Below are 12,149 nucleotides of genomic sequence, written 5' to 3' on the forward strand. Positions count from 1 at the left end.
CCTTAACAACCTCAATCTTTTCTCCGTTTATCATGATGTAGCTTTTTGGTCCAGTTGTGAGGACTTTTGTTTCCTTTATATTGAAGTGTTATCCATACTGATGGAAACCTTGGTGGTGTAGTGGTTAAGAGTTCGGCTGCTAACCAAAAGGTTGACAGTTCAAATCCACCAGGTGCTCCTTGGAAACTCTGTGGAGCACTTCTACTCTGTCCTATAGGGTCACTATGAGTCAGAGTCAACTCGACGGCAATGGGTTTGGTTTTTGGTTTTGGAATCCGTGCTTAAGGCTGTGGCCTTTGATCTTCATCAGTGAATGCTTTAAGTTCTCTTTCAGCAAGCAAGTTTTCGTCATCTGCATATCGCAGGGTGTTAATGAGTCTTCCACCAACCCTGATGCCTGTTCTTCTTCTTATAATTCAGCTTCTCGGATTATTTGCTCAGCATACAGACTGAATAAGTATGGTGAAAGGATACAACCCTGACACACACCTTTCCTGACTTTAAACCATGCAGTATCCCCCACTCTGTTCAAACAACTGCCTCTTGGACGAAGTACAGGTTCCTCATGATCACCATTAAGTGTTCTGGAATTCCAATTCTTTGCAGTGTTATCCACTATTTGTTATGATCCACACAGTCAAATGCCTTAGCATAGTCAATAAAACACAGGGAAACATCTTTCTGGTATTCTCTGCTTTCAGCCAGAATCCATCTGACATCAGCAATGATATCCCTGGTTCTACATCCTCTTCTGAATCCGGCTTGAATTTGTGGCAGCTCCCTGTCGATGTCCTGTTGTAACCACTGTTGAATGACCTTCAGCAAAATTTTACTTGTGTGTGATATTAATGATATAGTGCGATAATTTCTGCCTTCTGTTGGATCTCCTTTGTTTGGAATGGGTACAAATATGGATCTCTTCCTGTCGGTTGGCCTGGTAGCTGTCTTCCAAGTTTCATAGCATAGATGAGTGAGCACTTCCAGGGCTGCATCTGTTTGTTGAAACATCTCAATTGGTATTCCCTCAATTCCTGGAGTGTTGGTTTTCACCATTATTTTCAGTGCAGCTTGGACCTCTCCCTTCAGTACCATCGGTTCTTGATAATATGTTACCTTCTGAAGTGGTTGAATGTCGAACAATCCTTTTTGGTACAGTGATTTTGTGCATATTCTTTCCATCTTATTTTCCCCATGGAATCCTTCAATACTGCAACTCGAGGCTTGATTTTTTTTCTTCAGTTCTTTTAGCTTGAAAAATGTCAAGTGTATTCTTCTCTTTTGGTTTTCTCTCTCCAGGTCTTTGCATATTTCATTATAATACTTCACTTTGTCTTGTTGAGCCTCTCTTTGAAATTTTCTGTTCAACTCTTTTGCTTCATCACTTCTTCCTTTCACTTTAGCTACTCTATCTTCAAGAGCAACTCTCAGAGCCTTTTCTGACATCCATTTTGGTCTTTTCCTTATTTCCTGTCTTTTTAATGACCTCTTGCTTTCTTCGTGTATGATGTTCTTGATGTCATTCCACAACTACCATTTGACCTAGCAATTGTACTCTTGGGCATTTACCCCAGAGAAATAAAAACTTGTGTTCACACCAAAACCTGTACACAAATCTTCATAGTAGCTTTATCATAATAGCTCAAAACTGAAAACAACCCAGATATTCTTCAATGGATGAATGGTTAAATAAATGGTGGGATACTACTGAAAAATCAAAACAAAAGAACTACTGGTACATGCAACAACTTGGATGAATTTCCAGGTGCATGAAAGAAGCCAAACTCAAAGGTTACGTACTGTATGATTCCATTTATATAACATTTTTGAAATGAGAAAATTATAGAGATGGAGAACAGATTAGTGGTTGCCAGGGGTTAGGGAGGCAGGGAGGAGGCTGAGGTGCCTATGGCTATAAAAGAGATCCTTGTACTGGGCTTTCTGTATCTTGACTGTGCTAGTGGTGGCCACATGAATCTACACGTGTGACAAAGCTGCATAGAACAAAGCACACACACACACACACACACAAGTGCATGTAAAACTAGTGAAAACCAAATAAGATAGATGGATAGACAGATGCCAATCCCCTGGTTGTGATATTTCACTATAGTTATGCAAGATGTTACTATGGGGGGAAACCGAGGAAGGGAGCATACAGGATCTCTCTGTGGTATTTCTTACAACTGCCTATGAATCTAAAATTATCTCAGAAAACAAAACAAAACAAAACAAAAAACAGTTAACGGAATGAAAAAATAAACCGCAGCCTGGGAGAAAATTTTTGCAAAATACATATCTGATAAAGGACTTGCATTCATAATATGTAAAAACTCTCAAAATTTAATAATAGGAAAATCAAAAACCAAACCCATTGCCCACCACCCACCCACCCACCCCCCTCGAGTTGATTCTGACTCAAAGCAACCCTATAGGACAGAGTAGAGCTGCCTCATAGAGTTTCCAAGGAGCACCTGATGGATTTGAACTGCCAACCTCTTGGTTAGCAGCCATTGCACTTAACCACTACGCCACCAGCGTTTCCTTAAACCTGGTGCAGTTGAGTCAGTTCTGACTCATAGCAACACTATAGGAGAGGGTAGAACTTCCCCATAGGGTTTCCAAGGCTGTAAATCTTTACAGAGAAAGACTGCCACATCTTTCTCCTGCAGAGTGGCTAGTAGATTCGAACCACTGACCTTTGGGTTAGCAGCTGAACGCTTTACCACTGTGCCATGTGGCGGGGGTGGGGGGGGTACTGTCTTAGTTATCTAGTGCTGCCGTAACAGAAATACCACAAGTGTGTGGCTTTCAAGAACAGAAAATAATTTTCTCACAGTTTTGGAGGCTAGAAGTCTGAATTCAGGACATCGCCAACCCTGGGCGAAGAATCCCTCTCTTTTGGCTTTGGGAGAAGGTCCTAATCTTTTTCCATCTCTGTTCCTTTGCTCCTTGGTGATCTTCATGTGGCATCACTTCTCTCCTCCCCATCTCTGCTTGCTTGCTTAATCTGTTCTTTTTTGTTTCAAAAGAGATTGACTTAAAACACACCCCATACTAATACTACCTCATTAACATAACAAAGAAAACCCGTTCTCAAACAGGATTATAGCCACAGGTGTAGCCAAAAATAAAATAAAAATGAAACTCATTGCCTTAGATTCGATTCTGACTCATAGCAACCCTATAGGACAGAGTAGAACTGCCCCATGGGGTTTCCAAGGAGCGCCTGGTGGATTCAAACTGCCGACCTTTTGGTTAACAGCCAAGCTCTTAACCATTGCACTACCAGGGCTCCAGCCACAGGTATAGGGGTTGCAAGTTACAGCACATATTTTTGGGGGACACAAGTTAATCCATAACAGGGGCCCAAGATTTGAACAGACACTTCACCAAAGAAAATATAGAGATGTCAGATAAGCACAGGAAAAGATGTTCAACACTATCAATCATCAACAAAATGCAAATCTAAACCACAATGAGATACACACCAATTAGAATGGCTAAAAGTAAAAAATAAATAAATAAAACTGGCAAAACCAAGTGTCAGCAAGGATGAAGAGCATCGCTAGTGAGATTGCAACAATGGATCGACCACTTTGGAAAACAGCTTGGTAGTTTCTTATAAAGTTATGCATGCACTTACCATATGTCCCTGTAATCCCACTCCTAGGTATTTACTCAAATGAATTGAAAACTTATGTTTACACAGAAACCTAAACATGAATGTTTACAGTGGTTTTATTCACAATTGCCCAAAACTGGAAACAAGGTAAATGTTCCTCAACTAGTGAATGGGTAAACAAACTGTGCTATGTATCATAAAACAAAAAAAACCTGTTGCCATGTAGTCAATTCTGACTCAGAGTGACCCTATATGGTATGTACATATATACAATAAAAAAAAGTGAATTGTGGATATATGCAACATGGTTGAGTTTCAAATTTGTCATGCTGAGTGAAAGAAGTCGCCTCATAGTAACCCCATTATCCAGGCTGTAATCTTTACAGAAGCAGATCATCAAGCCTTTCTCCTTCGGAGCTGCTGGATGGGTTTGAACTGCCAACGTTTCCCTTAGCAGCCAAGTACTTTACCATTTCACCACCAGGACTCCTGACTCAAAGATTTCATAATGTATAATTCTATTTATATGACATTCTAGAAAAAGCAAAACTATAGGGATCAAAAACAGGTGCCAGGTGTTAGGGGTGAGAAGAGAGGTTGACTACAAGTGGGCACAAAAGAGTTTTCTGAGGTGATGGAGCTGTTTCATATCTTAACTGTGGTTGTGGTTAACTCCCATATGCATTTGTCAAAACTCACGTTGTTGTTATTCTTAGCTGCCGTCAAGTCGACCCCCGACTCACGGCAACCCATGTGTTACGGAGGGCTTACCCATATATGCTCCATAGGAATTTCTTTGCTGTAATTTTTATGGAAGCAGTTCCTCAGGCCTTTCTTCTGTGGAGCCTCTGGGTAGATTCAAACCATCAACCTTTAGGTTAGCAACTGATTGCAAAACACTTGGCTTACCCAGGGTTGTAGAATTATCTATGCATTAAAATGTGGAATTATACTGAACATAAATTATACCATAATAGAAAAGAAAAAAAATTGGAGAATGGGATATGAAGTAGTGCAGCAATAGTAGGGATGGAGAAGACAGAAGCAAGTATTTATGAAATAGACCTTCAGATCTTTTTCATCCACTGGTTCTGGATGTTAAGGAAGAGATGACTCAAGATTGGGCAATTGGATGGATGGTGCAAGGTATACGTGGAAAACAGATTCAGATCGGGAGAAGGGATGAATGAGAAGTTGGGGACATACTAACTTTCAAGTGGCTGTGGGACCTCAGCAGGTAGTTGGATATTGTCTTAGTTATCCAGTGCTGCTATAACAGAAATACCACAAGTGGATGACTTTAACAAAGAGAAATTTATTTTCTCACAGTAAAGTAGGCTAAAAGTCCAAATTCAGGGTGTTAGCTTCAGGGGTAGGTTTTCTCTCTCTGTCGGCCTTCTTATCAATCTTCCCGCAGACTAGGAGCCTCTCCGTGCAGGGTCCCCTGATCCGAAGGACACGATTGCTCCGGCACTGCTTTCTTGGTGGTTTGAGGTTCCTCTATCTCTCTGCTCACTTCTTTTATATCTCAAGAGATTGCCTCAAGACACAATCCAATCTTGTAGACTGAGTCCTGCCTCACTGACACAACTGCTGCCCATCCTCCCTCATTAACATCATAGAGGCAGGATTTACAACACATAGGAAAATCACACAATACTGGGAATCATGGCTCGGCCAAATTCATGCACACATTTTTGGGGGGACATAATTCAATCCATGAATATATAGCTTTAAAGCTCAGGAGTAAATTATGACTGAAAATATAGATTTGGGAGCCATCATGAATTTTTTTTCTAGAAAGTGACCAAGTCACACAAGAGAACTGAGGCTGAAATCCTAGCACTGCTGATTGGAGGTGGAAAACAGACTGCAAAGGAGGCTGGAGGTAGCAGCCAGAGAGGTGTGAGGGAGAAAAGAGTGCTGTGTCATAAAAGCCAAGGGAAGAATGTTTTGAGAGGAAGGAAGTGTTCCACAGTGTCAAATACTAAAGAGGACACACTGAAAAATGTACATTCAATTTAGCAGCTAGGTCATTGTTGCTGTTGGGTACAGTCAACTCAACTCTGACTCATAGTGACCCCATAGGGTTGCCTAGGCTGTAATCTTTATGGGAGCAGATCGCCAGGTATTTTCTCTCACTAAGCAGCTGGTGGAAACCCTGGTGATGCAGTGGCTAAGAGCTATGGCTGCTAACCAAAAGGTCAGCAGTTCAAATCCACCAGGCGCTCCTTGGAAACCCTATGGGGCAGTTCTACTCTGTCCCATAGGGTTGCTATGAGTCAGAATCGACTCCACGGCAATGGGTTTTTTTTTTTTTTTTTTTTAAGCAGCTAGTTGGTTCAAACCATCCTCCTTTCAGTTAACAGCCAAGCACTTTAACCATCGCATCACCAGGGCTCCTTAGAAAGTCATAACTGCTGTGTCTCGTGGAGTCGATTCTGACTCAAAGCAACCCTATAAAACAGAGCAATCTGCCCGTAGGGTTTCCAAGGCTGTAATCTTTACAGAAAAAGACTGCTACATCTTTCTCCCATGGAGCAGCTGGTGGGCTCGAACTGCTGACCTTTCGGTTAGCAGCGTATTGCTTAACCACTGTGCTACTAGGGTTCCTAGAAAGTCATTAACCTCCTACCGCCCAAAACAAAAAATACTCATTGTTGTGGGGTCAATTCCTACTCATAACAACCCTATAGGACAGAGTAGAACTGCCTCGTAGGGTTTCCAAGGAGCGGCTGGTGGATTTGAACAGCCAACCTTTCTGTTAGCAGCCAATGTTTATTCATTCACTTTTGGTTAGCAGCTCTTAACCACTGTGCAACCAAAAAAGAAAGAAAGGAAGAAAGTCATTAGTACCAAGATTAAGATTTCAGTGAAATAGTGGGATCAGAAATCCGGCTGTAGGAAGCTGAGGAGTAAATGGAAAGTTAAGAAGTGGAGGCGTGGAGGCAGTCAAAATAGGTTACTTTTTCCAATTTGGTTGTAAAGGAAAGTCAAGACACAGGGTGAAAGCTGGAAGAGCCCAGGGTAAGGAAGGGTCTTTTGTTCCTATCTAAGTGGGGAAAGAAAATAAAGAAGGGGAGGCTGAAGGTACAGGAAAGAGAGAAGTTAGTGGTTAGAGAGAACTGGCTTCAGAGCCTAAAGGCAGGCCTCTGAAGGAGGTCAAAGAGCAGGCCCTTAGAAGGGAAGCACACAGAACTAGTAACAGGGGCCCAAGGAGGTCAAAGAGCAGGCCCTTAGAAGGGAAGCACACAGAACTAGTAACAGGGGCCCGAGGAGATCACGTCAGAGCACCCTAGCGTTTGCCCCCATTGAATCCCTGTCATTTTGCTGAGAGAGGAAAGAGGCCAGGGAGCTGAGGGTATTTGCAAAAGATCATTTCAGATGTTGAACCATGAGGTCTAGCCAACCAAAAAACCAAAACGAAACCCACTGCCATCAAGTTGATTCCGACTCTACCCTATAGGACAGAGTAGAACTTCCCCATAGAGTTTCCAAGGAGTGCCTGGTGGATTCAAACTGCTGACCTTTTAGTTAACAGCCCTAGCACTTAACCACTTTGCCACCAGGGTTTCCTAGCTAGGCTCCTTGAAAATGTTAGAGAAGTCAAGGGGGATAAGAGAGATTACCAGTCAGTAAACTCCTTAAAAGCAGAGCCTGGGTCTCATTTGTCTCCATTCTTCTTGTCCCCATTGTCTATCACAGTGCTTTGATAGTAAAATAAAATAATAATAAAAAAAAAACTCCAATTTCGTTTTCTGAGTTGAAAACAGTGCTGTCTTTAGAATCCCTTTATTCAACAAATATTGATTATTAGTGGTGGTGGACTACAAAGATTAATCACACCTGGGTTTTGATCTCAAGGAACTTAAACCCTAGCAAGGGATCTAGAGTCATCTAGATGTCTATGTACATGAAAAAAAAAAAAAAAAGATAGGTAGGAGGATACGGAGTTATCCTAGAAGGCTTTCTAATGGAGTTGGCTTTGGCACGGAGGAGTGTGGCAGAGGGAGGAGGGAAACCTATGGGTCCAGGATGTGGGCAGTTTACACTTCCTGTCTTGAGCTCCAGGCCATCATAATCAAATGTATCAGTGAGGAGGAAGTGTGGGCTGAAATCCTGCTCCTGTCATTCCTAAGGCTGTGACCTTAGGCACATAACTTTTTAAGTCTCCGTTGCCTCATCCAAGAAATGTGGATGGATGATAACAAAACCTACCTATTATAGTTGCCACGGAGATTAAAGGTAGACATGCACAGAAAAAAAGGTTAATATGGCATGTCTGGTGAATACAGTGTGCACAATATTCAAAAAGTTCTGACTTCTAGACTGGGTATCTTTGATTATAAATGCCTCCTAAACAGCAACAGCTGTGACATATACGTGTATGTAAGATATAACAGGAATTGCAAACTGAAATATCTCTTAGGGCTAGATCAATAATGTAAATGTGTGAAGCATACCAGTATATACCAACAGGGAGTGGTGGAGACCATAGTGAACTGAAGACTACCGTATTTTTAAGCAAATAATGCACGTGATATACCTTTTTTACTTTTTTTGCTAACTGTGCCCTTTCTTCTCTATTTTTGTAAATGGCTCTGCTAGTTATTTTTACAACAATGTGTAAAAATATTAGCATAGCACCTTTAAGAAAATACCTGGTGGGGGTGAGGGAAGGACATGGTTGGCAGAAAAAAAAGCATAATACATGCATAATTTGCACAAAAATATGGTATGTGCCTCCCAACTCAAAGTTTACATTCAAAATTGTGAAAGCACAATGCCACTTAAACAAAGTCCATCTGTGGGCCCCCAGTTTACAACCCCTGTTTCTGTTCCTGGTGTAGCAGGCTTCCAGCATCTCCCAGGCTCACTGCCTCTGACCTAAAAACCTACTGCCTCTGACAGGTTTACCTAAATCTCAAACAGATGGCTCTAATGGGTGTTAAGTCGGTTTTGAAATTAAGTCTCCAAATTAGAGTCTTTCCCACAACTGGATTCATAGTCAGTCTTCTTATTTGTGCCGTTATCTACTTGCTTAATTGTGGGAATTAGGATGCCTTTAAATTGTTTAAAAGATTCCTGAGTTCCATAGTTGCCAAAATGACATATAATTGCAGCAGGCAAATTAGCCAGGGCTTATAGGCCTCAAATCTGAAAGAAATTAAGCTGTGTCTGAAATGGATTAGTCTACAGGCAAGTGAGTTGGTTTTTGTGTGTGTGTTTTTTTTTTTTTTTTTAACAGAAGTCACAACTATGCTCCAGGACTAGTTCTCTTTAGCTGTTGGTGCTGCAACTATAAAACGCATCATTTTTCTTTATATGTCTGAAAAGGGGCCAGTAAAAATTTTATGGGCTGGTAATTTTGATATTATAAAATATATATATAAACATACTTAATTGCAGTAAACTTCCCCCTCCCCTCTTTTATATGTGGCTTTGGGGGGTATATGATTGTTCTAAAACCCTTCACATCCACAGCATGACAGGGATGGTGGGGGCTTCACCAGCAGAACAGAAAATCTCTGACGGGGTCTTCTATTAACTTACTCTAAGAAGCAAGGCTGGGGCCAGAACTTTGCTACTTAATAGTGAGTAGCAATATTAATAGAACAAAAGTCAACCACTGTAAACTGTCCCTTTACTCTCATGAAAGTTGCTCCTACCCACACCGAGAACTCAAGAACAAAGTTTTGGGGAAAACGGACAGGACATTAGGCACTGCATGACTCCTGAGTGTCCCCACTGAAGATTTTGTGGAAAGGAATTGAAAGATGAGGAAGAAACAGAATACCGTCTGGGAGGATACTTTCCTTAGGGATCCCCGTCTCACTGAACCTCTGTTCCTCAGTCTTCAGAGTGGCCGATACTAAGAAAAAAAGTCAAGTTAACTCCACTCATGGTGACCCCCATGTATGTCACAGTAGAACTGTGCTCTCTAGAGTTTTCAATGGCTGATATTTTGGAAGTAGATCTCCAGGCCTTTCTTCCAAGGCACCTCTGGGAGGACTTGAACCTTTAACCTTTTGGTTAGCAGCTGAGTATGTTATCCATTTCCACTGCCCAGGGACTCCCAGTACCAGAGGGCTCCCTGATACCTAGCAGGAAAAAAAGCAGGGGAGGAGGCTTTTATGTCATTGTTTCTGAACCTAGTGGAGAATACCCAGAGCGTTTTCTGGTACTCATTAAATGCTAAATAATAACAACATGCTGTTAAATTGCAGAGCAAGGATACCACGAAATCTGCAATATATAATTTCAGCAAAGAATTTTCTTTTGAGAATATGTTCAGCTAATTTAAAGCATAATTTCATTAACATAATCATCTTCCACACACAGCAGAGTGGAATTTGTAAAACTTTACCAGCACTTGGGTTTATAGGGTTACAGTGGAAATTGCTGGGGCTGTACAACATGTATAGCTTTCCCTTTCCTATTGGGTGGTGGATGCAGGTTTTTGCCGTCATACTGATTCCCTCTTATGTTGGTTCATATCCTCTCTGGGTGAAAGGCAGAGGCCCCTTTCTACCCATTCGTCTGATCCTTTTCCTGCAGCCCTCCTGGGGCTCCCCTTGAACAGCAACATCAAAGTCCTTTCAGGCTGGAAGCTGGTGGCCAGCCATATGGAATTACAGCCCAGGCTCTCGCCGGATTACAGAGTGTAGCATATGAACCAAATGACAGTGCCATGGCATGGAGGAAAGGCTGGTAAAGCCTCCAGCTGTGAATGGAAAGTATGACTGTGTATTTATACACAGGCTCCTTATAAACAACATGAAAGTTTCACCAACATCCCAATAAACCAGGGGATGGGCTGAGTTAAAAATACCTCGAGACCGCCTCTCTTTTAAGTAAATTACCCGCCGTGTCCTATCTTCTCTGGGTGTTTACATGTGTTTTTTTTTTTTTAACGTATTTTCCTGCAGATTTCAGAATAAGAAAAAATGCTTCCCAATCAATGCTGTTGTTAGCTGCCATGGAGTTGGCTCCAACTCATGGCGACCTCATGTACAACAGGATGAAACGTTGTCTGGCCCTGTGCCGTCTTATTGGACAATGTTCTGTTGTGATCCATAGGGTTTTTACTGGCTAATTTTCGGAAGTAGATTTCCAGGCCTTTCTCCTTAGTCTGTCTTAGTCTGGAAGCCCTCCTGCAGCCTGTCTACCATGGGTGACCCTGCTGGTATTTGAAATACAAGTGGCGTAGTTTCCAGCATTGTAGCAACATGCAAGCCACGACAGTCTGACAAATTGACAGATGGGTAGTGGTCACATAACACAAAATAAAATGGTTTACAGAGCCAAATTCCTTTACCTGGCACGTTATTATTGCCACGCAATCCAACCACAGCTCACCTACCCTGAATTTAGTTATTTAGCAACCTAATATAGAACGTAGCTGAGACTAAGAAAAAAGCATAAAGGGATGAGGTGGGAGGTTGGAAAGTGAGATGTAACGGATAAGCAAGCACAAACTATACAAGGAGCACGTCTCTAATCTCTAAAACTCATGGGCTTTTTTTCATAGAAAAAGCTTCCCAGGGTTTTACTATGAGCCAATTTACTTATTTCAAACACAGGTCTAATTAACTTGGTGATCTGGCTTTCGGACTCACGAGAAAACAAAAACGACTTAAATAGACAGAGGGGCTACTCTAGGCATATTCACTTACAGCAACAAGAACTAACGTTTGATAGGCTGACAGTAAGGAAGAACACATGAAAATCATAAAACACGAGCCCAAAACATCAACTTGGAGCATTGAAGTAAGACACAAACAACCCTTGAGGGAGGTTGGAGGCCTTGAGGGCATGGAAGAAAAAATTATTTTCCTGAAGAGCCTGAGTCATCAATGAAAAAAGCTGCCTTTATTTATCGTGTGTTTACTATATGTACTTTACAGGTATTATCTCATTTAAACCCTACAGCAAATTTATGAGATAAGTATTATTTTCATGTGTTATAAATGAGGAAACTAAGGCATGAAGTAGCTTGTTCAAGGCCACAGAGCTAGTAAACAGAATAGCTGGGATTTGAACCATCTGTGTTGAATCAGCCTGCTTATGAAGATAAATTAACACAACTTACAATGGTGTCTATATTAATTTTCTAGGGCTGCAGTAACAAAGTACCACACACTGGATGGCTTATAAGAATAGAAACACATTGCCTCACAGTTGTGGAGGCTAGGAGTCCAAAATCAAGATGTCGGCCATGTTGATTCCTTCTGAGAGCACTGAGAAAGAATCTGTTCTGTTCCTCTCTCCTCTCTTCAGGTGATGGCTAGAGATCCTGGGTGTTCTTTGGTTTGTGGATGCATCACTCCAATGTCTGCCTCAGTCTTCACATGGTGTCTTCCATCTCTGTGTCTCTTCTTTTGTAGGGACATCGATCATATCGAATTAGAATGCACCCTACTCCAGTATGACCTCATGGCAACTTAACTGACAATATCTTTAAAGACCCTATTTCCAAACAAGGTCATACTTATAGGTACTAGGGGTTAAGACTTCAACATATCTT

This window comes from Loxodonta africana, chromosome 1 (assembly GCF_030014295.1).
Source record: "Loxodonta africana isolate mLoxAfr1 chromosome 1, mLoxAfr1.hap2, whole genome shotgun sequence".
Lineage (NCBI taxonomy): Eukaryota > Metazoa > Chordata > Mammalia > Proboscidea > Elephantidae > Loxodonta > Loxodonta africana.